Source organism: Lissotriton vulgaris, chromosome 5 (genome assembly GCF_964263255.1).
Source record: "Lissotriton vulgaris chromosome 5, aLisVul1.2, whole genome shotgun sequence".
NCBI lineage: Eukaryota > Metazoa > Chordata > Amphibia > Caudata > Salamandridae > Lissotriton > Lissotriton vulgaris.
Window position 1 is genome coordinate 842,823,651 of NC_141693.1, and position 24,695 is coordinate 842,848,345.

Below are 24,695 nucleotides of genomic sequence, written 5' to 3' on the forward strand. Positions count from 1 at the left end.
CTGTGGCAGCAGCATCCATTTTGTGATGCTGAGGCTCTGGTTAGTTTTAACCGCGTTTAAGGAAAGTAACATGTCTTCTCCCTCTAGAAGGGTGGAATGCTACCCCCGTGACCAGGACTGGCGAGGGGGTAGTATTCCAAAGAGTATGACACCTTAAACGACATGTTTTGATAAAGAGAAACCATAGATAGCATTTAACCGCGAGGTTCATAATGCACTTAAGAGTATATGGTATGGCAATATCCTAGAACAGCTATAAGGACATGGTTCCGAAAGCTGCAGACGGGCTCGGCTCATGCTAGAGCACCATCTCACATAAAACCAAGCACTCTGTCTCCAGGATTGTTAATGCCTGCCATAGGAGTGACTTATAGGTGCATATGTGTCCAGATATAGGTTTAGACATAGGTATACTATATCTAAGCAAGGGGTGATTACACCACCTTGCCCCAGCTGAGTGATAAGCCAGTTGTGTCAGTTTGGATGGCCAGCCAGGGGTGGCAAAAGATATGCTGCAGCCCCTGGTAGGCCTTGGATGCACCTATGCCCTGGGTACCTATAGTACACTGTACAGGGGCTCATAAGGTGACCCAATATCCAATTGGAGATGTACATAAGGTACATGGAGTCCATTTTACAGAGAGAGCAGATAGCCTGGGGCCCTGATTAGCAGGATCCCAGGCCAACTAAGTCGAAAACCAGCTAAACAATAGGCAAAAAATCTGGGATAACCATAGTCCGGTATCCACCTTCCTACATCCAGTCATCCGACTAGGTGTTAGGTGCTGAGTACGTGTTCTGGTTAACAGAATAACAAATTAATGTGGAACATACACTGTTACAGGATGTCCCATGATAATGGATTCACTTTGCTCAAGGCTTATGCACGTTGTAGCTACCGCTTTCAGACAACCTGGCAGTGCTGATGCCACTGGGTCCAATGTAGCAGAAAAATATGCTACAGGTCGTCGCATCAATCCATGGGTCTGGGTTAGAACTGAACGAGCACAATTGTCTCTTGTGTCACAAAATAGTGTAAACTCTTTTGAATAATCTGGCATCCCTAATGCTGGAGCTTCACACAGACTGTTACGCAGTTTCAAGAAAGCAGTCATGCTTTTATTATCCCTCTTGACTGGGTCTTTTGCTTGTTCCTTTGTCATTTGAATCAATGGCTTTGCAGGTACTGCAAATCCCACAATACACTGCCTGCAGTAATCTACAACTCCAAGAAACATTCTGATTTCTTTCTGAGTTTGGGGTAATTTCATGTTTTGAATTATTCTGATCCTTTCAGATGTCACTCTCCTGACCCCTCTTTCTATCTGGTGTCCCAGATACTTTACTGAGGTTGTACAGTATTGCAATTTCTATGGGGATACTTTATGTCCACCTTTTGCTAAATGGTTCAGTAATGCAATGGAACCGATCACAAAGTCATTTCTTGTTCTCAATGCCAACAATAGGTCATCGATATACTGCACCAGAACAGAATTTCCGGGCAGCACCAGTGATTCAAGGCACTTTTTCAAAATCTGATTAAAGATGGATGGACTTTCCGTGTGCCCCTGAGGAACACAATTCCAAAAGTAAACATGGTCGTCAAACTTGAACGAAAATAAAAACTTGCTATCTGGATGCAGGGGGATGGAAACAAAGGCATGGCATAAATCAATTACAGTAAACCATCCGGCTCCCCAGGGTATTAGGTACAGAATCACAGTTGGATTTGGTACTACTGGGCAACATGAGACAACAATTTCATTATTTTACGGAGGTCTTGGACCACCCTGTACTTTCCGTTTGGTTTCTTTATGCCAATTATAGGTGAATTACAACGACTGCTCATTATTTCTTCTAGAATGCCTTGTTCAACCAAACGCCCTATTTCTTGTGCAACTCCTGATTTTATCTCGGGACTCATTTTGTACTGTCGAATGCTTGGGTAAACTGCACCTTCTTTTACTGTCACTTTTATGGGATCGACATCTGCCATTAGACCTACTTCTTTACCTGTAAAATCCCATACATCAGGATTCACAAACGTTTTTAGTTCTCCTGGTAAGTCTTCTAGGCACATCTTTTTAACTTCTGTTTCCTGTCTGTCTAGCATAATTCTATACACTCCATCTTCATCTGGAGTCTGAATTTCAACACCATTTGGTATACAAAAGATTGTGCAGTTCATTTTACACAGTAGATCCCTCCCTAGCAAGTTTACAGGTCTAGAATCGCACACTACGAATTTGTGCATTTCTCGGAAGTTGCCAATACAGACTTCCATAGGTTCTGTGACAGGGGTCCTAATTTGTTTATTAGAAACGTCCACTACTTGGATCGCTTCTCCCGAGAGGGGTAGGTTTGGGATATCTGCTGTTCTTACAGTAGAACGGGTAGCACCAGTGTCCAACAAAAAGGTAACATCATTTCCCTCCACTTTCCCTTCAATGTAAGGACCTGACAGATTTATCGGTAAGGATGCGCCAAGTACGGAATCCTCTTCCCCACCTCTCAGGCACCGTCAGTAGTCTTCCGATTCAAAAAATGTGTCCTGTAAAAGAAATTGTGGTGTTACCGTATTTTTCTTACCACTTCCCTCTCGAAATCCGGCGTCCACACTGTATTTGGATTGACTCACAAAATCTGGCATAGGGGCTTGAGGTAACTGATTCTGTATTACCTGTTGCGGCTGTCTCATTGACACCTCAGTCTGCGTCTGGATTCAAATTTTGATTTTGGACATTATTCTGTATTAATTTACACTTGCTTCTCCAATGCCCCAATTTTCCGCACCCATGACAAGGAAACTTTTTCTTTGCCTCTTCTTTACTCATTTTCCCTCTGGGTTTGCCCCCACTTCCTTCACCTAGGCCTTCCTCTCTTTTATGATTATTTGCTTGCTGACTTAACTGAAGTTCCTGTTGTTCTGCCATTTTTACCTTAGCCCACATTACCTTTTCTTCTAATTTCTTTAGTTTATTATCAATTTCATCTTCACAGTATTTTGCATACTTGAGAATTTCCTCGACATGCTTTGCTTGCCAACACAATTTATGCTCTTTAATTGTCTGGGAGATTTCAGGTTTTAACCCGGACACAAACCAATAAATAAAATGTGGCATGTCCTTATTATCAATGTTTTCTAAACCACTGTACTGTTTAAATACCTGCAAGAGGCGTTCATAATATGCATGTACAGATTCATCTTTATTTTGGGTGGTTCTGTCTATTTTAGTCCAATCAGTTTCTTTTGGAGGAATCTTTCCCTTTAAGTAAGTTATCACCTGATTGTACGTCTTCATAACATCTTCTGATGGGGCTCCTGTTTAAGGATCTCTAGGGTATTCATCATTTGGCAATCTACTGTAATTTTACACTCGGTCCACAAATCAGCGGGAACAATAATGTCAAATAAACCATCTAAATCTTTTAACAGCACTTTTGACACTTTTACAAACCTTTCAACTTGTCGGTACCATTCTACAGGTTTTTCGTTGAGTTTTGGAAAATCATTAGTAAATGATAAAATATCCTTTCAGGACCATGGGACATGCACATAACCTCCTACATAACCTCCTCCTGGCACTTCTCTAATCGGACACAATCTTTCGACCTTTTCTGCTTCTTTTAATAAATACTCAGAAGACATTTTATTTGCCTGTGCCTCTTCCTTTTTCTTTGTCCATCATACTTTCCATTTGTCCAAATCTCCCCATTTTTGCGACAACAACAATTTTTTTATCTGCAATTTACAACCCGACACATTCATGTTTTCCAAATCTTTGTCAGAAAATTCAACTCTATATGGTTTCTGCAATACCTTTGATTTGCCAATATCAATTCCCATTTCCAAAGCCAAATTCATTAATTTTTCATGGTATATTTTTGTATTTCGAGTAATACTCCTGCATATAAACAATAATTCATCTTCATCAAATGAGTTCAGTCTGTCCAGTCCCACATTTCCCGCTACCATTTCTTCTAATTCCACCCTCAATTTGAATATGTCCAATACTTTCGACTGTGATTTAGGCTTTTCTATGTTTCGAGTCCATCTGTCTAATTCTTCTGGACTTACTACAGTTGCATGCCTCGACCCTGAAGATGTTTCAATCTGTACCTCTTTTGAACTTGGGGGTGTAATTTTCCTAATTGAGTCAATTACTGGTTCTCGTATAGGTAAATCCAGTAGGGAAATTACTGACTCGCATTCACTTGCTTGATCATCAACTATTAGGGTTTCTTTTCTTGGCTGAATTATGGGTGTAGTCAAAACGGGAGCTTTAGGATTAGATTGCTTATCTCCATATAAAGGAACTACAGGCCCTATTGTTACAGATATTGTCAAAGCCTCTGGACTTGTATTTAATTGGGAAATCTTCTGAATTAATTCATTATGCTGTTTATTTAAAGCTTCATTTTTTCTTTCTTGAAGTACCTTTTCTAAGGAGGTTTCATGTATAACCTGCGGAACTAAAGGTGGTTGTAAAAACGGAGCACTAGGAGTAACCCTCGGAGTTTCTTCTTGGTAAGGTGGCAGACTTTTCATTAACAAATCATCTAAATAATCATCATCCAAATCACCACTAGTCATTACATTTCTGGTTTTCTCTGTACCTTTACTTTGTGATGGTTCTTCTGTGGTAAAAACAGGTTATAATCCTTCTACTAACATAGATTGTCTCCACCTTTTTATTTGCTCATCTTTGGTCTCTTTTGGAAATTTAGGATAAAACTTACTCCAATTTCTGTCACTCCTGGACCTGTCTCGCTCAAATGCCTCTGTCTCCCACCCCTCTAGAGCTTCATATTGCGTTAATCTTGGTCTAGGATCTAGTTTATTCATACGATTTCTTAAATTATATAAAATTGTACCATTAAAGGTTCCATGTTCTGGAAATGCCAAAATACCATCTTCTTTAGTGTACTCTATCCAGTTTTCTAACCACACACATGTGTGGTAGCCCCTTTCTACCATCATGTATGATGGGGGTGTCTTAGGTGGTGGAATAATAATCCCTTCTCTGGTTTTCATAACTTTGTCTTTTTTTGAAATAATTATTTATTCTGCTGAAAAGCGACATCTTTCTTTTTTCTCCGTACATGATATAAGGTCTTCCTCTAATTTGTTGTTCTCTTGCAAATCCTAAATATTTTCTATCAGGACGATTTCCTATAAATGCTGGATCTAAATGCCACATATACCGCTATTTTAAAAAAATCAATTCAATTTATTCAGTTTGTTTACTTTGCAGAAATATTCCTCCAATACCAGCGCTTCTCTTCATTTCAATGACCAATGAGGTTTAGCCTTACAAGCAGCAATAACCAATGATTTGCGCGGCTTTTCTGTGACGTGAATCTCACTTTCTGCACTCACCCCTCCTTTACAATTTTCTCACGGTTACACACCAGCAGTTTCTACCAATCCCAGCACGGCTCTCTGTGACGTCAGTGCAGTAACCGCAACTGACTCCCTCCTTTGCAAGGTAATATGATAATTCAATTTCTTTCAAATTTCAAATTACACATTTCATTAATTGACATGAAAACATTCGCTACTGTGCCTGATTGACTAAATTCAAAAGGAAAGATACATTTTCACAATGAGTAAACCTAATTCCGTCTACTCTTCAAACACTGAGAGTAAAACAATTTTCCGTTTACTCTTCACTTAAGCAAAAAGAACCTGCTACTCCTTCTGAATTACCCTTTCTAGGTGATATAAGACCAAATTTTCATCAGCGAACTCCTTTGCTACCAATCACTCTCACTTTTATACTGGAAAAATAAACTCTAACTAGTGCTTCAAGTTTTACCTAACTTTACGCACCTATTCCTCAAGGCAAGTAACCTCACAGCAGTATGGCTTCTATTTACCAACCGCTTTCTTTATCCCGGGATATTTCAGACAACAAACAACACGAGCGGATATTGGTTTGTACATAAAAATCAATAATCAATATTCGATACACAACTAACTACCTAATTTTAACTAATCCCTAACCATAGCTCTGCTACCAGAAAAGTATACTGATAGTGCGCGAAGGGACCTACTACCTCAGTTTTACCATATTCACCTGGGCCCATAAAACATTCACACTTTGAACTCGTAATCCTGCCTAACTAATTACTTGGTTTAGTCACCCTATCTGTACTTTGAGTTCTTTTAGGACTTATACCTGTAAACCATGACTTACAAATCCATGTCACCTTATAAGTCCTATTGATGGAAAGGGAGTTGAGTTTAAATAAGCAGTATTTAAAATGCATTTACTTTTCCTCTAATAAACCACAGACTCTGGGAAATGTTTAAAACATTTATCCATGAGAGATTTTCTGAGTCAAAATGAGAAAAGCCACAATCTCGCTCGTGCCTTAGAATTTTACAAGCAAGAATATAACCAATAGGACATAGAGTTTGTAAGAAATCACAGTAACACCTTTAGACATTGGTACCTGAGAAGGGTGAGAAAAGGAAATAGCACAAGGACATACCACATAGATTATATTTACCTAGAATGGTGCAATGACCAATCCTGGTCAGAGGCTGGGGCAAAAGGACCAGGGCTAGGCTCCTGACTACTAAGGTGCCCACGGGACAAAACAGGTGCATATCAGGACAGGTGACCTCCTCTAAGTGCAACACCAGCGTTACACCCCTCTCTCTAGGATAAGCCAATTAGTACCCCGTACTGTCAGAAGTACTCGATTCTTCTGACAGAGTGCTCCGCCAGCACCTCTGCTCTCGATCGCCTATTGCGGTGGTTCCCAAACTGTGCGCCACGGCGCCCTGGTGCGCCGTTAAGCGTAGCTAGGGGCGCCGCACACGAAGTGACCGCCAATGACATCCACTTCGTAGAAATAATACTTTATTAATCCACATGGTAGCGCGCACTGCACACGCCGATCAGTCCACTTTCTAGGTTTATAACATCACATCAAGACGCTACGCATATCGAGCATTTAACACCAACACACACGTACTAACTAGCTCGCACCCATGCAGTAGCTTCAGGAAAGAGGAGCGCGTTCATCCCGATTAACCGCAAGCGAGTGGGCAGCGTTTTTGTTGCTTCGTGCAAGGGAAGGCTCTTTTGATAAAGAAAAGCACGGAGGGGGAGGGTGTATATTGGTACCCAGAAGGTTTGCAAAATTGTGTGGACAGAGTTTATAGCGGAACGCATAGCGTTTAAAGGGCATGCTTAAGATTATACGACCATACGGAGATAATATAAGTGTCTATGCATGAGGTGTATGAGACACATTAACTAACCACAGTGCTGAGAGCGAGCCCAAACGTAGAGACACATTTCACGCTATGCTAAAAGATCACACTTCCACAACGAAAGCGGTGCACATTATTTTTTATGTACGATGGGTAGGACACTCACTAACTTTTCACGTTGCTGAAAGTGAGCACAAACTTAGAGGCATATTTTAAGAAACAACGAGGAGTGTGGTGGTGGTTACAGTTTATTTGGTGGAGAACCTCCTGAATAAAGGAATGTAATGTTTTACTTTTTCTAGACTTTTCCCTGAAGAAGGCAACAAGCCGAAATGCATTGGTAGGGGAGATATCGCATTATATAATGCAGATGTGATGCATGTTGGGATTTGAAGTTCCAATTGGAAAGCAACATGAAACAATGTTGAAATTAAAGAAACAAGTTCAAGCAAAAAAATGGTGTAACAATAGGAATTAATTTGGATTAATTGTAGCTGTAGACACAGCAATTTGACCTTCATTGGCTTCATCCCAATTAATATCAGAGAGAAAATTGGAAGTACTCCCGAGGTCGGGCTTACATCCTCCCACCGGTAAAAAATGGTGGGGAGCCACGGCCAACTAACAATTAGGTCAAGGGAGCCACAGGTCGAAAAAGTTTGGGAACCACTGGCCTATTGAGTGCGTTGGGTCAATGACAGGTCAGCTATTCGGACAAATTCTCTATCTAAACCTACCTTAGTTATACCATTTCCAGGGCAATGTACCACCCCTAAATGTTGCAAATCATTGTGTTCCCCTTCAGTAATTGGTTAGAAAGGCGAGGAGAGGTCATCACACCATACTAAGATGAGATCATCTAAATTGACTTGAAATGATCAAGTTCCCACCCACAATTTACTTTCTCACGTTTTTATTCCGCCACCCAATATTGGCATACAAATTATATACATTGTATTTATTTGAGTTCTTGCTTCCTCTTTAGAGATCAGTAGAGCAGGTTCCCAGGAACATCGTGGGTAAGAAGGGTGTTGGTAGCTATTCAATGCCAATGCTTCAGCAATTTTAGAGTCTGAGTGCGCTTGCGCTGCATCGTCAAAGATGGAGGATGTGACAGTATTCAGGCCCAAAGTACGAGCTATCAGCAAAGTCAAAGAGAAACATATTAGAATAAAAAAATAAATGAATGTACTGTAAACCACTTATCTCTACTCTAACCCCATTATTTTATTATAACTTTTGCATTAATGGTTAAGCAAGACGAACAAGCTTAGTACAAGCTGCAGCATAAACGTGAGCATGTGAGGTTTGAAGCGGCCAGTTCTGGCACTAGTGCGCAGAAGCAAAGATTTCCCACCAAAGCAGAAAAGACGTCACACCACTTGAGTGTGGCAGACGCATGTGCAGTGAAATTCCTGCGTTGGAGTGGCCATTTTAATGCATTTGATTTACTGTTAGTAAAAGCACATACGCAAGCTTCCCCAGCTTACTAAATATGTCATGTAATGCAAATATTAATGGACAAAACATGTTGATTAATATATTATATGTTATTTTGCTAGGGTTGAATACAAGCAAGTTTCTGTATGTATGAAACCTTGCTCCATCACTTTGTTGCTGGAGTTGAAGAAAGCGGCGGAGGGGGGGTTAATCTGGGAAAGTGTCAATATCCAGCTTACTCGGCCAAGCAAGCGGCCGCCATCTTACCTCAGGGACCCTTGCTTCTCTCAGCCATAACTCATGTACTCTGAAGTCCTTATGTGATGTAACTGGTCCTTTTGTGAAGCGCTCCAACACCTTCAGGTAAAGTTTGCGCTCTATAAAAATGCATTACATAAAATCAAATCAAATAAATCAAATGAGGGCAGAATCTGAAATCAGCAGCTTTCCTCCCTGCTGCTTTCACTCCTCATCCATGGACTAAAGTGTTGCATAAGTAAGAGATACTAATGCATAATGAAGGGATGAAGGGAAGTCTGAGGTGCTGCTGTTTGGCTCTTTTCCACCGGATTTTAGAGAGAGGTTTTGGCCTCCTGGATTCCCCCGCCCCTCTGAGAGAAAAGGCCCCGCAAAAAACCTCGGCGTCTGGTTCGAAGAAAATCTCAACTTTGTGACGCACGATAAGATATTGTCCGGCACCTGCTTTGGCACATTGAAAAGCTTGAGGAGGTTTCTCCCCTTTTTGCCTAGCATTTCCAGAGAAATAGTGGTCCGTGCATTAATTCTGTCTCGTTTGGACTACGCCAATGCCCTCTTGGTCGGTTGTCCGGGTTTCCTTGTGAAAAAACGGCAAGGGGTGCAAAACTTGGCGGCCAGACTTCTTGGGGGTTTGTCATCCAGGGACAGTGTTCGGACACATTTGCGTTCCCTGCACTGGCTCCCAGTTGAATCCCGGCTGAAATTTAAAATGTTGACAGTTGCTCAACGGGCACTCTATGGCCTAGGTCCCATCTATCTGCAAAAGAGATTCGCCTTCTATACACCAGGGAGACAGCTACGTTCCTCTGCTCAGTTGCTGATGCAGACCCTGAAGTTCAAGCGCCAGCGTCTCGGGGGTAATTCCTTTGTGCGCAGGGCAGGTCTGGCCTGGAATCTGTTGCCCCTAGCCTTGCGGGGCACTCAAGATTGCTGTTCAGGAAGAAACTTAAAACGTTGCCCTTTCAACCAGATGAGTGTGCATATCTCTCTTTTCTGAAGCAAGCGCCGGGAGCTCTCCTGAGTAGCCGTGCACTTTATAAATTACATACATGCCAACATTTCAGGAGAGCAAAGTGGGAGATTTAAAAAAATAAATCGGGAGAATGGGGCTTTGAATCGGGTTACTGGCATGTATGGGCTTTGGAAGTGGCTGCTGCAGGATCGGAGATTTGAAACGTAAATGCACGTTTTTTTCTTACCTTTCGGAAGCATGGAGCATAATGGCAGGCAGAGAGGGTGATGCAAGTGTTGGGCACTGGCCTGGCAGATTGTTGGTAGTGCATGGACCCCCACCCCCCTGTGGCAGCCGATTAAATATAACATAGCATAACATAACATAAAAGCCAAGATTTTGAACGTATTAAAAGAGTGATTTTAAGAAATCGGGGAAATTGTTTATCCCCTTTTGCGTTGTGTCTGTTCTAGCTGTGCTCTGCATAAACTATATCTACTCACCCATCGAAGTGTCCGGAGTCACTTTCAACAACTTACACTGAAGAGAATGAGATTTTACGTGAGAGACACCCAACATAAAGCCATTTGGTACTTTGAAAATCGAGAGTCTCCCGCCTGCATCGGGTATGTGATTATGTATTTGTATGGTACATTCTTGTGTCCTTTAAAAGGAAGATGAATAAGCGAGTGTGGAGAGTGGAAGAAGGAACTTGGAAGGAGAAAAAATAAAACAAATGAAGGTACGTCTCGCTTTAAAGGTACTTTACGGTGAGGTGAGATCAATCTCTCATAGCGCCTGACTTGCGGGACAGGATGCCAGCCAACAACCGCAGCCCATGGCAGGTGACAGGGGGAGGGGGAGTAAAGATCTGGCGGACAGTGTTCCACTAAACTGCCAAACACCCGGCATACGGCAGATACTATATACACAGAAATACATATATCCAGCAAACGCAGCCTCAAAGCACGGCTCGCGTACGGCTGGGCGATCACTTCTGGTGCGTCTCAACATGTAAAAGTTTCCTTCCGGAGCGAGTGGGCCGTCTTTTCCTTGCCTGTCATTTTATTCTAGCCAATCGTGTGGCCCGGGAGGAGTACTGGCGCTCGCTCCTTCCTAGTTACCGTTGCACAGACAGTGTCAATCGGAATACACTAGCTTTTCGATTGTCTCCTACAGTACTGAATTGTAGGATTTGAGAGGAAGGCAGCAAAGCAGAGGAAATCAGATTGAGGTTTCTGTCTGGAGCCGGGAGGTAAGGTTCGTGCTTGAGAACATCTCGCCTGATTCGGGAAGGGGCAGAAAAACAAGCGGCGGCCAATTTCTGTGTGCAGGGACATTTTAAGCATTTTGGGGGCCCTGGGACAAACATATTTCGGGGGCCCCTCTTCAGGACAGCTTTGAATTTATGATCCAATTTCAGCTCGTTCATGCCTAGCTGACCAGGTCATTGACAGTGCACAGGCACACTCAGCCAAATTCTAAATGTGTTTACATCTAATATTCAGGGACAGTGGAGTGTGTTTTCAATATTGTAACACAACAGCAGCTCACAAATATTAATGCAAATAATCTCTATGACCCCCCTCCCATTTCTCATTTGTGAGGAACTGTTTTGATCTAAAGGAAACTTTTTCTAATGACTTTGCATGAAATACAAACCGATTTCCTCAAAATGTCTGTAATAGTCCACATTCACATTAAAAATAAAGAAAAACGGTATTTAAAGCGAACTGTTTGAGAATTATTTACGTAATCAGAGCAAGACTACAGAAAAGAGCTGGCTCTATCAGGGGCCCCCTGAAACTTTGGGGCCCTGGGCCAGATCACCTTAAAACGTCTCTGTCTGTGATAGGAGGGTATGGTACGCCTGAGGCGTAGGATGACAAGGGCTTCTTAGGGTCAGCGATCGAAAGGTACTACTATTGGTATTGGCAGGGGAGGGTGTGGTGTTATTGTTTGAAATGACGCGCGTGTATGCACGCGCGTCATCAACAAACAATATGCGTGTCTGGTTGTTGTTTGAATGTCTGAGTGTCGCATGTTGTGTTTCGCGTGATGTGTGTATGGAGCCCTCGTGTCTCATGTGCGTGTTGTGGTTTGATTGGATTACGGATGTATTTAGCGGTAGACGGACGGTTTACCGGTATTCAATACCTGCATGCTCATGTATCTACATGTGGAATAAAGCGCTCTTACTTTACCAACGGATTCTGCTTTTCTCTTCTTGGAATGTGATTAATATTACTTATGTAACACTGGCGACGATCAGGAACACTTTCCTACTTGTGTTAAATTGGATTTTTCAAGTGGAATATCTTGGACACTGCATCAGTGGTGATGATATCAGACCTAAAATTTCACATTTGGAGAATATTAGCAAAGCACCTATCCCTCAGAACAAAGAACAATTAGTGGCATTTTTGGGACTTGTCGAATTCTATTCTAAGTTTATTCAAAACTATGCAACTGTAATTGAACCATTTAGGTTGCTTTTAAAGAAAAATGCAAAATTTGAGTGGACAGATTCTATGACGGCAACTTTCAATGCTGTAAAGTCAATGATCATTAGTGCACCTTGTCTCAAACCATTTGTGATAGGGAAGAAATGTATTGTAATGGTTGATGCAAGTAATTGTGGATTGGGTGCTGTGTTGATTCAGGAAGAATAGAGTAAAGAATGGATTGTAGCATATGCTTCATGGACGTTAAGGGATTCGGAACGACATTATTCTGTAATAGAAAGAGAACTTTTGGCATGTGTTTGGGGAGTGGAACATTTTCGACCCTTTTTGTGGGGAACAAAATTTGTTATTAAATCAGATCATAAACCTTTGGTGCACATATTGTCACCGGGTGGGGGACGTACACTCTCTTCTAGATTAGCAAGACTTTCTTCTAGATTACAAAATTTTCGGTATTCTTTGGAATATATTCCTGGGAAGTCTAATGTTCATGCTGATTGCATGTCAAGACTTCCATTGGCGTGCAAGGAATCTGATGTGATTGATAAAGATGAGTGTGAAGTTGCACATGTTTTCAATGATGTCAATTTAGTATTTTTAGAGAATTCAGTAGTACAAGAAGAGACATGGGACGAAGAAATGACGTAAATATTTAATTTACTATCATAATTTCTATGCAGGTAAGTACTTAATCAATAATAACTCAATCGGAAAGAAAGAGGCAGAGTCCGTGGTGTTAGAGTTCTTAGGGGTTTTATTCCTTAAAAAGAAATGGTCATGACTTGGCTATCATGTTCCCGCAACCACACAGGGTTCAGGAAGGGATAGAAAGAGCGCACGCTGCATTTTATTGACAGTACATAGCTTATATACTTAATTCATTGTCATGAAAAACGTATGGTAGGCGTAACAGCTGAGAGAAGACAAGATAACAGCATCCACGTGTTAACAATACGTAATCAGAAGGCGTGGACTAGGCGTGAATTAGAGGTGTGTGCTAGAAACGTCACCAGGTAGGTGTCACAGAAGGGGTGGCACTAACAGAAATGTTGCAATGTCAGCAGAAATCGGAAGCTTGGATGCGCGCGCAGCTGCATGACGTGTGATTGACGTGAAACTGGAGGGTGCAGGGGACTTGACATTTACACTGACGGAAAGAGACAGAAGTCTGGCATGTCAGATCAACTTGTACTTCTATCATATCTGATATCTGATGTTTGGGAACCATACTATCTGGAGGGAAAGGTCTCTGGGGCAGAAGCTATTCTATACTGACTGTGAGTGCGTGTGTAAGCGCCTGAGTGTCTGCATGAGAAGCGTGGGGGCATGGGCCTTCCATGGGAGCATGGTAACAGAGGCTATGAATTACTTGCACGGAAACAGGTTGGCCCTTTGCTCTGCAGATGAGGGGGATGTTTACTGAAGCTAGTAGGCAGGAATGTATTTTCGAGGAGCGGAACAGATAACTCGAAGGTTATAGTCAGTCTTGGCAGGCAGCAGGCTGAGCTGAGCACGGTGGGCCGCGCTGGAAGTAAGTCAGAGTTCACGGGTACAGAGGCAGCCTGGGCTGAGGTTTTCAGAGTCAGAAGCCAGAAAAATGGCTCGATGGCAGAAATTCAGGGCCTACTTTGCCAGAGCTGAAAAACGTGTAAGGTACACTACAAAAAGACGTTGGCATAGCATACTTAGGAACGGACTATTCAACCCATTCAGGGTGGGTCTGAAAGAGGACATGTTGACGTTGGACGCAAATGTATTTGCGTCTTCGTAGCTGGCACAGGAGGGAAGTTACATGCACTTTAAGCTGGTACATGGAGTCGGTGGGGTACACGCTAGGGAACACAATCTTGACCATAAAATTTATATTTCCTCAGGAAGTCTAATGTTCATGCTGATTGCATGTCAAGACTTCCATTGGCGTGCAAGGAATCTGATGTGATTGATAAAGATGAGTGTGAAGTTGCACATGTTTTCAATGATGTCAATTTAGTATTTTTAGAGAATTCAGTAGTACAAGAAGAGACATGGGACGAAGAAATGAACAAAGATTTAGAACTCAAAGTAGTGAAAGAGTATATATTGAAGGGTTGGCCTGAAGGAGAGAATTTTACCGGAGGTTTAATGAGTTATCATAAAATTAAAGAGGAACTGGCAATAGAAAATGGCATCTTATTAAGAGATGATACATTTATTCCACCTTTTGGTCTCAGGAAGAAGTTTCTTGATTTGGCTCATGAAGGGCATTTTGGTATATCAATTACTAGAAGGCGTTTAAAAAACAATTTTTGGTGGCCTGGTAATGATTATTTTGTAGAACAACAAGTGAAATTGTGTGAATTATGTGCTAAGAGTGATAAAACAGCTAAGGCCTTGCCCAGTGTACCACAACCTGTTGAGTTACCTGTTTCACCTTGGAACAAACTTGGCATTGATATTATTGGACCATTTAGTGTGTTGCCACAACAATATTCTTTTGGCATAGTGCTGATAGATTACTTCTCAAAATGGACAGAAATAAAGATGGTCAAGGAGGTTACCAGTGATGTCATTATACAATTCTTGGATGATATTTTTTGTAGAGAGGGTATTCCTCAAGAGGTAGTAACGGACAACGGTGCACAGTTTGTTAGTAAGCAAATGGAAAGTTATTTCAGTAGGTGTGGTATTTCTCATAAAAGAATAGCGGTATTCCATCCAGAGGCTAACGGCCAGATTGAGAGATTTAATAGAGTAGTCAAGGAAGCCATTCAATTAGCTGTCAAAGGTGGTCTATGCTGGAATAGGGCGTTCCAGTCCATGTTATTGTCCTACAGAACTGCTCCTAATGCAGTTACCTTATTGTCCCCTTTTGAGTTGCTAAGAGGGCGGAAACCCAGTACCAATCTTGTCCCTTGGTGGTTAAAGAACAAGGATAGTGGTCGAATTGATTTTGCAGAGGTTGATTTTAGGGAGATTCGCAAGAAAGTTGATGCCTATAAAGAGAAAATGAAGAATGATTTGTCAAAAAAAGAGACAAGAAGTTGTGTTCCTATTAAAGTGGGAGATTTTGTGAGATTAAAAAAAGGGGGTTATGTACATAAGGGATTAGCCAAGTGGTCTGATCCAATTGAAGTAGTTGAAGTAATTAAGAATGCTGTAAGAGTACTGGATGGAAGCGTTTGGCATTTAGTAGAGTTTCAAAGTTTGAGTATAGCAAGCACTTTTCTGAGGATGATTCATCTAATGTGTTTTTGGATGTAGATGATTCATCTAATGTCTTTTTGGATGTCAATACCAATAATTCAAGATTGTCTGAGTCAACTGTTGTTTCTAGTAGTTGTGGTTCTAATGCACAAGAATTGTTAAGAAGTTCAAGAAGTCGCAGGGCCCCTGTAAAGTTCAGGGACTTTATTCTTACTTAAAAAAAAAAAAAGAAAAAGGAGGGAGGTGTGTGGTGTCGTGTTATTGTTTGAAATGACGCGCGTGCATGCATGCGCGTCATCAACAAACAATATGCGTGTCTGGTTGTTGTTTGAATGTCTGAGTGTCGCGTGTTGTGTTTCGCATGCTGTGTGTATGGAGCCCTCGTGTATCGTGTGCGTGTTGTGGTTTGAATGGATTACGGATGTATTTAGCGGTAGACGGACGGTTTACCGGTATTCAATACCTGAATGCTCATGTATCTACATGTGGAATAAAGCGCTCTTACTTTACCAACGGATTCTGCTTTTCTCTTCTTGGAATGTGATTAATATTACTTATGTAACAGAGGGAGCAGAGGGGCTCCTTCCCGATTGAGGACAAGAGTTATCAGATGAGTTTATTTAATCAAATTGTGTTCGTACCCCTGCGGAGGCTAGCTTGTTTCAGGGGGTCAAGTTATTTACATCTGGCCATTCTTCATGTGACTCGAATTTAAAATGGGAGAAGATTTTACATGGACACCCTATTAATGTTGTTAATCGAAGGGAACCAGGGACTCTGTGACATCCTTCTTAAAGGTTTAGTAATGCCATCTCTCTGAGATGAACCTTCTTTTTTTTTTTAAATCATTCTTTTTATTGAAATAAAACATCAGCAAAGAGACACATTAAAGAGGTTCGTTCAGTACTGCAGATTTCACTTCGGGGGTCACCAGATAATCAATACACGCAATTGAATAGGAACATCACGGGGAGGGGGGCTCATCTAGAGCAGCATTTCTGGGTGGTGTACAGATCTCTCCTCTATGACAGTTCCAGGGGCCCCAGACCAGTGACCCCTCGCCAGATACACAGTTTTTTCCCTAAACATGTACCAATCTAAATCACCTTCCCATGCTTCCAGGGTGGGAGGTTGCGGCGCCCCCCATAATTGGGCGATGTTTCTTTTGGCCAGCATAAAACACAAAGTGGCCCATTGTGTCTGGGAGGTGTTAAGATCAGAGGGTTCCCAGATATTCAAGAGGCATCTCCTAGCTTCCGGGAATAGGGAGACCCCGAACACCCCAGCCAATGTATCATGCACTTTCCGCCAATAAGTGGCAACGTGTGTACACTCCCAGATGATATGCATAAATGTACCAGTGAGACCACATTGTCGTTTGCATAGCCCAGAATCTAACAAACCCATGTTTACCATTCTGGGTCCTGTGATGTAGATCCTATGTAGAATTTTAATCTGGACTAATCTCAAGCGGGCCGGGATGGCGACCTCCCTCGGGGATGACACCTCTGTCTGCTAATCTTCGTCGTTTAACTCTATCCCATCCTGTACCCATCTATCCCTCATCTTCTGAAGGGGATCAGCCATGTGGTTGATTAGCTTTTTATAAATTAATGAAATTGTTTTGTCGCGGAGGTGACCATCCAGTATTCTGTCCTCTATTGGAGAGGCCTCTGAGGGCTCGGCACCTTTGGGCAATGTGGAGAGAAGCGAGTGCCGGACTTGCACATAGAGATGAACCTTTTTAAAGGTTTAGTAATGCCATCTCTCTGAGATGAATGGAGAGCACCAGGTGTCACAACAAAGTCGAATACTGGAGCAAATCTAGGGGCCAGATGTACGACCAGTTTTTGCGTGTGCAAACAGGTTTGCGACCCATTTGCGTACGCAAAAACCCTACATGGCCATGTACAAACACTATTTTGCGACTCGCAAAATATTGTGACTCGCAAAATATTGTTTTGCGACTCGCTATTAGGAAGGGGTGTTACCTTCCAAATAGCGACTTTCTAGCCATGTATGAATGTTTTGCAACCTCAATTGTGGTTGCAAAACACTCGCAATTTACTGCCCTCTTCAAGAGTGTGGTAATGGAGTTGCAAATGGGAAGGGGTCATCTTCCTCTTTGTGTCTGTATTTAAAAATATTTTTTAAGGGCAGGCAGTGGTCCCAGAGACCACCACCTCTCCTTCAAAAAATAAACCGAAAACGCATTATTTAAAAAAATTAAAAAAAATGCATCCAGTTTTCCTTTAAGGAAAACGGGCTGCATTTAAAAAAAAAAAACAACACCGTCCCTGGGAGGGTCAGCCATTCCCACTGGGGTTTTAAATTGCTAGTGGCTCATTAATATTCATGAGCTTCCCATTTTGCGACCCCAATGGAAATCGCAATCAGTGTCTCTGACACTGTTGTATATTCCAAATTGCGACGTGCAACTGAGCGCGAATTGCGAGTCGTAATTTGGAATGGTCGTACATCTGACCCTAGGCCCGTGAGTTGGGTAATGTCATATTAACTGTGATAGGAATTCTGTTGGGTCCGGGCGCCTGGGTCCCTTTTGAAGTACTGATTATGGGGCATATCATCAAGGACCAGCGATAATTATCGCTCTGCGCACTTAGCGCTAGGATAATTATCGCCGGGTAACGTGAAATTTTATCGCTGAGATAGCGTGCTATTAGCAACGCTAATCTCAAAAGCAATAAAATTCCAAGTGCTAAGTTTGGCATTAGCTTAATGATAGGGCGAGGCATACTTAGCCATGATTCCACCTTACCTAGGATATCATGGCTAAGTCAGTCTCGAAGCAGGCGTAAGGAAATTAGCGATAGCAGAGGTTATCGCTACTTTGCTTGTCGGTCTGCAGGTTAGTGTGCCCCTTGTTAATTGGAGAAATGTTGCTTAGCGACATTTCTCCAGTGATGTCAGGGCAGGAACGCCCACTTTGCTTCTCATTAGAGATGCAAAGCTGGGCTTTCAGTAAACAGGCGCTGATGCAAGGTTTCACGCGATAGCGTGACCTTGCTGATTAGGCGATATAATTATCGCCGCTTTTCGTCCGAAAACAGACGCAAAAGTGGCAATAATTTTATATCGCCCTATTGATGATATGCCCCTATGTTAGTTGGTGACATATTTTCCTCGGAGCTAAGGTGCTAAACTGATTCGACAACCTCATGATTCATGTTGTTTGCTTCTAGTTCTTTAATGGTCAAAAAGAAATGTGTGATTAAAAGATTCATTTCTCTGAAGTACTTTCTGTGGACACGTTTTCTTCCTTCTGGTGCTTGTAGAAAATTGCTTGTATTCTTTCCTGTTTCTACTTGAAAGTGAACGTAAGTATTTGAGATTAATAGTAAAAAAACAAGCATTGGAAATGCAATAGGTCTCGCACCATTAGAGTTAGTGCTTTTAGAATTGTTTATGGGTTTTTTTTGTAAATGTTTAGCATTTTTGTTTCCTGTAGCCAATGCTAAAGTATTACAAATAAAAAAAGCCATAAACATTTCTAAAAGCTCTAACTGAAATGGTCTGAGAACTATTGCACTGTGTGAGGGTGAGGGTGAGTGTGAGTGAGGGTGAGTGAGGGTGAGGGTGAGTGAGGGTGAGGGGTTGAGGGTGAGGGTGAGTGAGGGTGAGTGAGGGTGAGGGGTTGAGGGTGAGGTGTTGAGGGTGAGGTGTTGAGGGTGAGTGAGGGTGAGTGAGGGTGAGTGAGGTGTTGAGGGTGAGTGAGGGTGAGGGTGAGTGAGGGTGAGGGGTTTTGGGTGAGTGAGGGTGACGGGGAGTAGTTGAGGCTGAGTGAGGGTGAGTGAGAGTGAGGGTGAGTGAGGGGTTGAGGGTGAGGGGTTGAGGGTGAGTGAGTGAGGGTGAGGGTTTGAGGGTGAGTGAGGGTGAGGGTGAGTGAGGGTGAGGGGTTGAGGGTGAGTGAGGATGAGTGAGAGTGAGGGTGAGTGAGGGGTTGAGGGTGAGGGGTTGAGGGTGAGGGGTTGAAGAATCATTTCAGACAAGATGGCTGGCTACTTAGTTATACCAGGATGAACATTTTTTAATTGCTGTTTGTTCAGGAGCCCAAGTGTCCATAAGGCAAGGTAAGTCAGCAAGTTTCACGCAATACCACTATTTTTTGTGAAGGTAAATATATAAAAAAATATAGGGACAAAATTCCTGTCATGCTGGTGCAAAGTTGCTATTGTTGGACAATTTATTTAAAAGCTTGCCCAAGTTACACCCGATTTGCAGCAATAAACAGATGCGTGCATTAGAAAGTATTATCATCAATTAAATGCAAGTAAACAAATAATGTTTTTGTTGATTTGAACGTGCAAAGCAATCTTGCGCATACCAAGCATTCGCCAAATTTGCAAGGTGCAGAACAGAGCATGAGGCTCACTCCAAGAGGGCACCATGGCAATGTGAATTTACCTTCAGATAATGCGTCATTGAAAACCACCCCCCTTGGCGCCGTAGCCAATAACATGCGGGCTAAACCTGAGTACAGCAAGAACATTGTTAAGGCCGTAGCAGCAGATGGATGCAGAGAAGCATTTCAATGGATCGCCCAAGCTCACACAAGCCGCTGGCGTTGTTTTACTTGCGTCCATTTACTGGCCTTTAGCAGCTTTTAAAACTGTGTCACGAGATTAACACAAAAATACTTTGTTTTTTTTCCTGGTCTCTCACTATCCGTTCAGCAAATGTATCACATTTTAGTTTTCAGAGAGGGCTGGCTGATAGTAGGAGATATGTTTTCATGTTTTCGAGTTTAGATCTACAAATCAGGCTCTAGCAGAAATCAATTTAGTTTAAACAGATGATACTGTGAGTAAAAGTTACATTTAAACCATTCACTGTATCATTGTCTGTGTTTTCGTGCGTGAAATTAATTAAATTGTTCGGTCCGTCGGTCAATTTAAAATTGCAGTCTATTTTTGAAGCATTTCTCAGCTTGGAGTTTTTAAAATATGGTCACCCTAGTTCAGGCTCCTACCCTACGCTAGTTTAAAGCACTCCGACTAACCCTCAATAGCCCTCCTTATACAGGCCCCTTCCGTTGCAATCTTTGAAAAGCCCCCATCTCCCTGCTGTGGGAGCCGGAGGATAAAGACTGGAAAGGCCGCTCCTCCCAGAGCTCTGAGATTGCTGACATGGCACGCTCTGTTCCTGCTGTTGGTGAGTGTTTATTTCACCAGTGTTAAAAGGCTGCCTCAATTCCGGTGTACTCTCTTCCCTGGTTAGAGGTTGGTGTCTTGTTTCAAGAGAGGAGTTTTCGGACGTGGAATAAAAACATTTTTTTCCTGCACTAGTTGGAAGCGCTAAAGCAGATCCCTCCAGCAGGAAAAGAGGCGAGGTTGGTGTCTTGTTTCAAGAGAGGAGTTTTCGGACGTGGAATAAAAACATTTTTTTCCTGCACTAGTTGGAAGCGCTAAAGCAGATCCCTCCAGCAGGAAAAGAGGCGTGCCACAGGCTGCTAAAGGCCAGTAAATGGAGGGAGAGCGGGCTTTAGCACGGCGTCAGTGTTGGCATTGATGGGGGGTAGGGGGGAAGTGGGGATTAAAAAAAAAATGCGACACGGCGGGCAGGGGAGGGGGCGGAGCGGGTAAAATAAACAAAACGAGACGGAGGGAAGAGAGGGGAGGGGGGAGGAGAAATGCGACACGGCGGGAAGGGGAGGGGGCGGAGCGGGTTAAATTAAACAAACAAGACGGACGGAGGAGAGGGGAGGGGGGAGGAGAAATGCGACACGGCGGGAAGGGGAGGGGGCGGAGCGGGTAAAACAAGACGGACGTGCACGCGCTTTTAAGCTCAATGCGCATGCGCATTGAGCTTAAAAGTCACGGGCACTGCAAGGAATCGCCACGATTCCTTGCAGTGGATAAAGAGTGGATAAGCCCCCATAGTCTCGCTTGCTCGATGCGCATGCGCATCAACAGGCGAGACCTAAAAAGGAGGAAAGTGGTCATTAACAAACCTTGATAGCACCCTAAAATCCATGCATATTGCAAAATCTTTAATGCCAAGTCTATAAGACATAAAGAGTCACTATTCTAATACGTATCATTTGTTGGACAGTTAAGAGCAAATCAATTAGTCAAAGTATAGAGTTTAAATTGCTTTAGAAGTTGCATCAATGCACGTTCTTTAGCATGTGATTCTTTATCTAAAGAAGCAAAAAACGTAACATAATTCCTCCATAAACGCATAAGGGTTTAAACAAATGTGCTTTCCAATCTCTGCCCAACAACAGTAAGGCAGATGGAAAAGATAACCTTATTTACTAGCAGATCTCTCTCAAATTTTGTATCTCTTCTTTGGGCAAAGACAGGTGATTTTAAAACTTAAATATAATTAATTCACCGCTTCCTTTCTGATTATAAAACATGCAAGTTGCTTATGTATTTGGTCTTGTAATCTTTTCAACAGTCATAAGCATATTTACTTTCAGTAAAATAGTGACTCCCCCGAGGGGTGCCCTCTGGAGCTGTTTCAAGTGTGAAAGGAGAAGGAATGTAAGTTATTTGCATGTTTGTGAATTCTAAGGGATTTATTCAGTTCTGTTTATTTAATTTTAGATATTCAATATACATCAAATCTAATTGACTAAATCTATTTAAAATAGCAATAAAAAAAAGCACAGGCCCTGCGCTTCAAAAAACAAAAACAAACACATCTTAGGATGGGCCAGGCTCCAAGGGGCGGTGCATGTGTGTAATAATTCACTCCAACTCAATGTATGTTAAATAGTTTATTTCCAGAGACTACACAGCTGGCCGGTCAATACATCATCAGGTCCAGCAGTAACTGACTACAAATCCAACTCTTTAACATCAACATTCTGAGAATGCACATTACTCCTATGACATCGTAGAATCTAAGACAGCATATGCAGTAAATACAACATACCTTCCCTTCTTCTGCATGAAAAAACAAGAATCAAATCAAAATAAAGAAAACAAAAAGAGAAAATAAAAAAACTGAATACAGTAGAAACTACAATGAGAAAAACCCTAGGATCACTCACAGAATCTTTGTCACTATGACCCTGGAACTCCTTCTAAGTTCACCAAACCCGGGTAGATAAGTCACCTGACTACCTGCGCAGTCATTAGACACACGCCCACATTTGTGACACTTTTGGTCTTACCATAACAACTTTGGAAAGATTCCACCAATGGCCATCTTCCACCTGAACAGCATTGCTGCCAATCTTCACAACTTTGGTGGGTTCACCATATTTACCCTTCCCTTTTTTGACGTGAACAGGAGACTTGATCCAAACAACATCCCCCACAACCAGATGAACTATTTTAACACGTTTTTCTTATCATACCATGATTTTTGTTTACTTTGGGTCAATTCAGTATTCTCTTTAACTATGCCCATCCATCCGGGACTGAAACAAGTATTTGCCATTCTACCCCTTGAAAGTTCAAAGGGTGAAACCTTTGTAGAAGAATGAGACGTGGTCCTGTAAAACAATAACCTGCTTTCCAAAGACTTGACAACATCATAGTTGCTGGCCACTGCCCATTTGATGCACTCACGCACCCCACAATTCATTCTTTCCACAAGACCATTTGTCTTTGGGTGATATAAAGAACTCTTTAAATGCTTCACCCCACACAAAGTTGAAAATGCCTCAAATTCCTTGCTCACAAACTGAGTTCCATTTTCAGAAACAGGAAACTCAGGGAATCATTCCCTCATGCAAACCTCTCTCAAAAATGTAACTACACTAGCACTATTGGCTTCTCTGACCATCTTAATCTCTGGCCATTTAGATGCATAGTCCATGAGAACTAAAATATACCTGCACCCAACTGTCAACATTTCAAATGGACCCATGACATCAATACCCAATTTGACCCAAGGACCAGAGGGACACTCGACCGGCAATGAAGGGGGCGTTATTCCTTTGAATATTTTTTCAAATGCACCACACAAAGAACAGTTTTGTACTAAGTCATTTATTTCAGCATCCATACTTGGCCACCCAGAAATCTTCTCGGATACATCGTTTGGTGAGCGTTGCAGCCAAATGCCCCTCGTGAGCTTTCGTGATGATAATATGTATGATGGAATGTGGTGGAATGAGTTTATCACATCTCAAAAGTACACCATCCTCTAGAGAAATTTCAGGTTCCACTTTGCAATATGGTTGTAAAAGAGGAAACAACAACTTTTCTCTGGGCCACCCCTCTCTCACCAACTCACACACCTGTTGGAGAAGATCATCTTCTCTCTAAGCTGCTCTCCAGTCCTCTTCAGAACCCACATTAGGATCAGGAATATCTATGGCAGCCACAGAAAAATCCTCAGCATCCTCATCACACAACTCTTGGGAATGTATCTTTTCACCCTCATCTTTAATTTGCGGAAAGCGAGACAAAATAATCTGCCCTACCATTCTTTCCACCAGAGATATGTGAAACATCAAATTGATATTGCAACAATCTACTGACCATCCTCGTTATTCTTGGTGTACAACACTTACTGGAACCAGAACCCAGACTAGAAACTAATGGCTTGTGGTCGGTTAGAAGCTTGAATCGTTTTCCCCAAACATATGGGTAATACTCCTATATAGCCCACGAACAGGCGAGCAATTCCTTTTCAATCACAGAATATTGGATCTCTGCATTCCTTAACACCCTTGACGCACATGCTACAGTGTTTTCTTTATCCCCACATTTTTGTGTGAGAACTGCACCTAATCCTAGCTGACTGGCATCAACGGCAATACAAGGCAAGTTAGGATCAAATGGTTTGAGACCCCCACTGTTCTTTAAAGTAGATTTAACATCATTAAAAGCACCATTACATTCCTCCAGACCACTCAAACTTAATTCCCTTCTTGAGTAAATTGCTGATGGGTCGAACCATGGATGCAAAATTAGAAATTAAACTTGAGTAATACTCAAACAAACCAAGCAGAGACTTAACCACAGTCTTGTCTTTAGGTATGGAAGCACTGGAAATAGTTTCAACAAGACCTTGTCTAGGCTTTGGTGTGGTATGGAGTGCTAATCCATTGTGTTTTGCACGCGTGGGTTCAAATCCCATCCTTGTTGCCATACATTTTGAAGTAATTCACTCCCAACTCGATGTAGTCTAAATAGTTTATTCCCAGAGACCATACATCACCAGGTCCAGCAGTAACTGACTATAT

General features: G+C 42.1%; 1 protein-coding gene across 1 annotated transcript in view; it reads left to right on the forward strand.

The window, feature by feature from the left end:
* Window positions 1-10,971: 10,971 nt before the first annotated feature.
* ARL6 (ARF like GTPase 6) overlaps window positions 10,972-24,695 on the forward strand; it is a 632,324-nt gene continuing 618,600 nt past the window's right edge. Inside the window, exon 1 of the mRNA XM_086922390.1 lies at window positions 10,972-11,133. The gene's annotated coding sequence lies outside the window, so the exon portion shown is untranslated. The remainder of the gene's footprint in view (window positions 11,134-24,695) is intronic.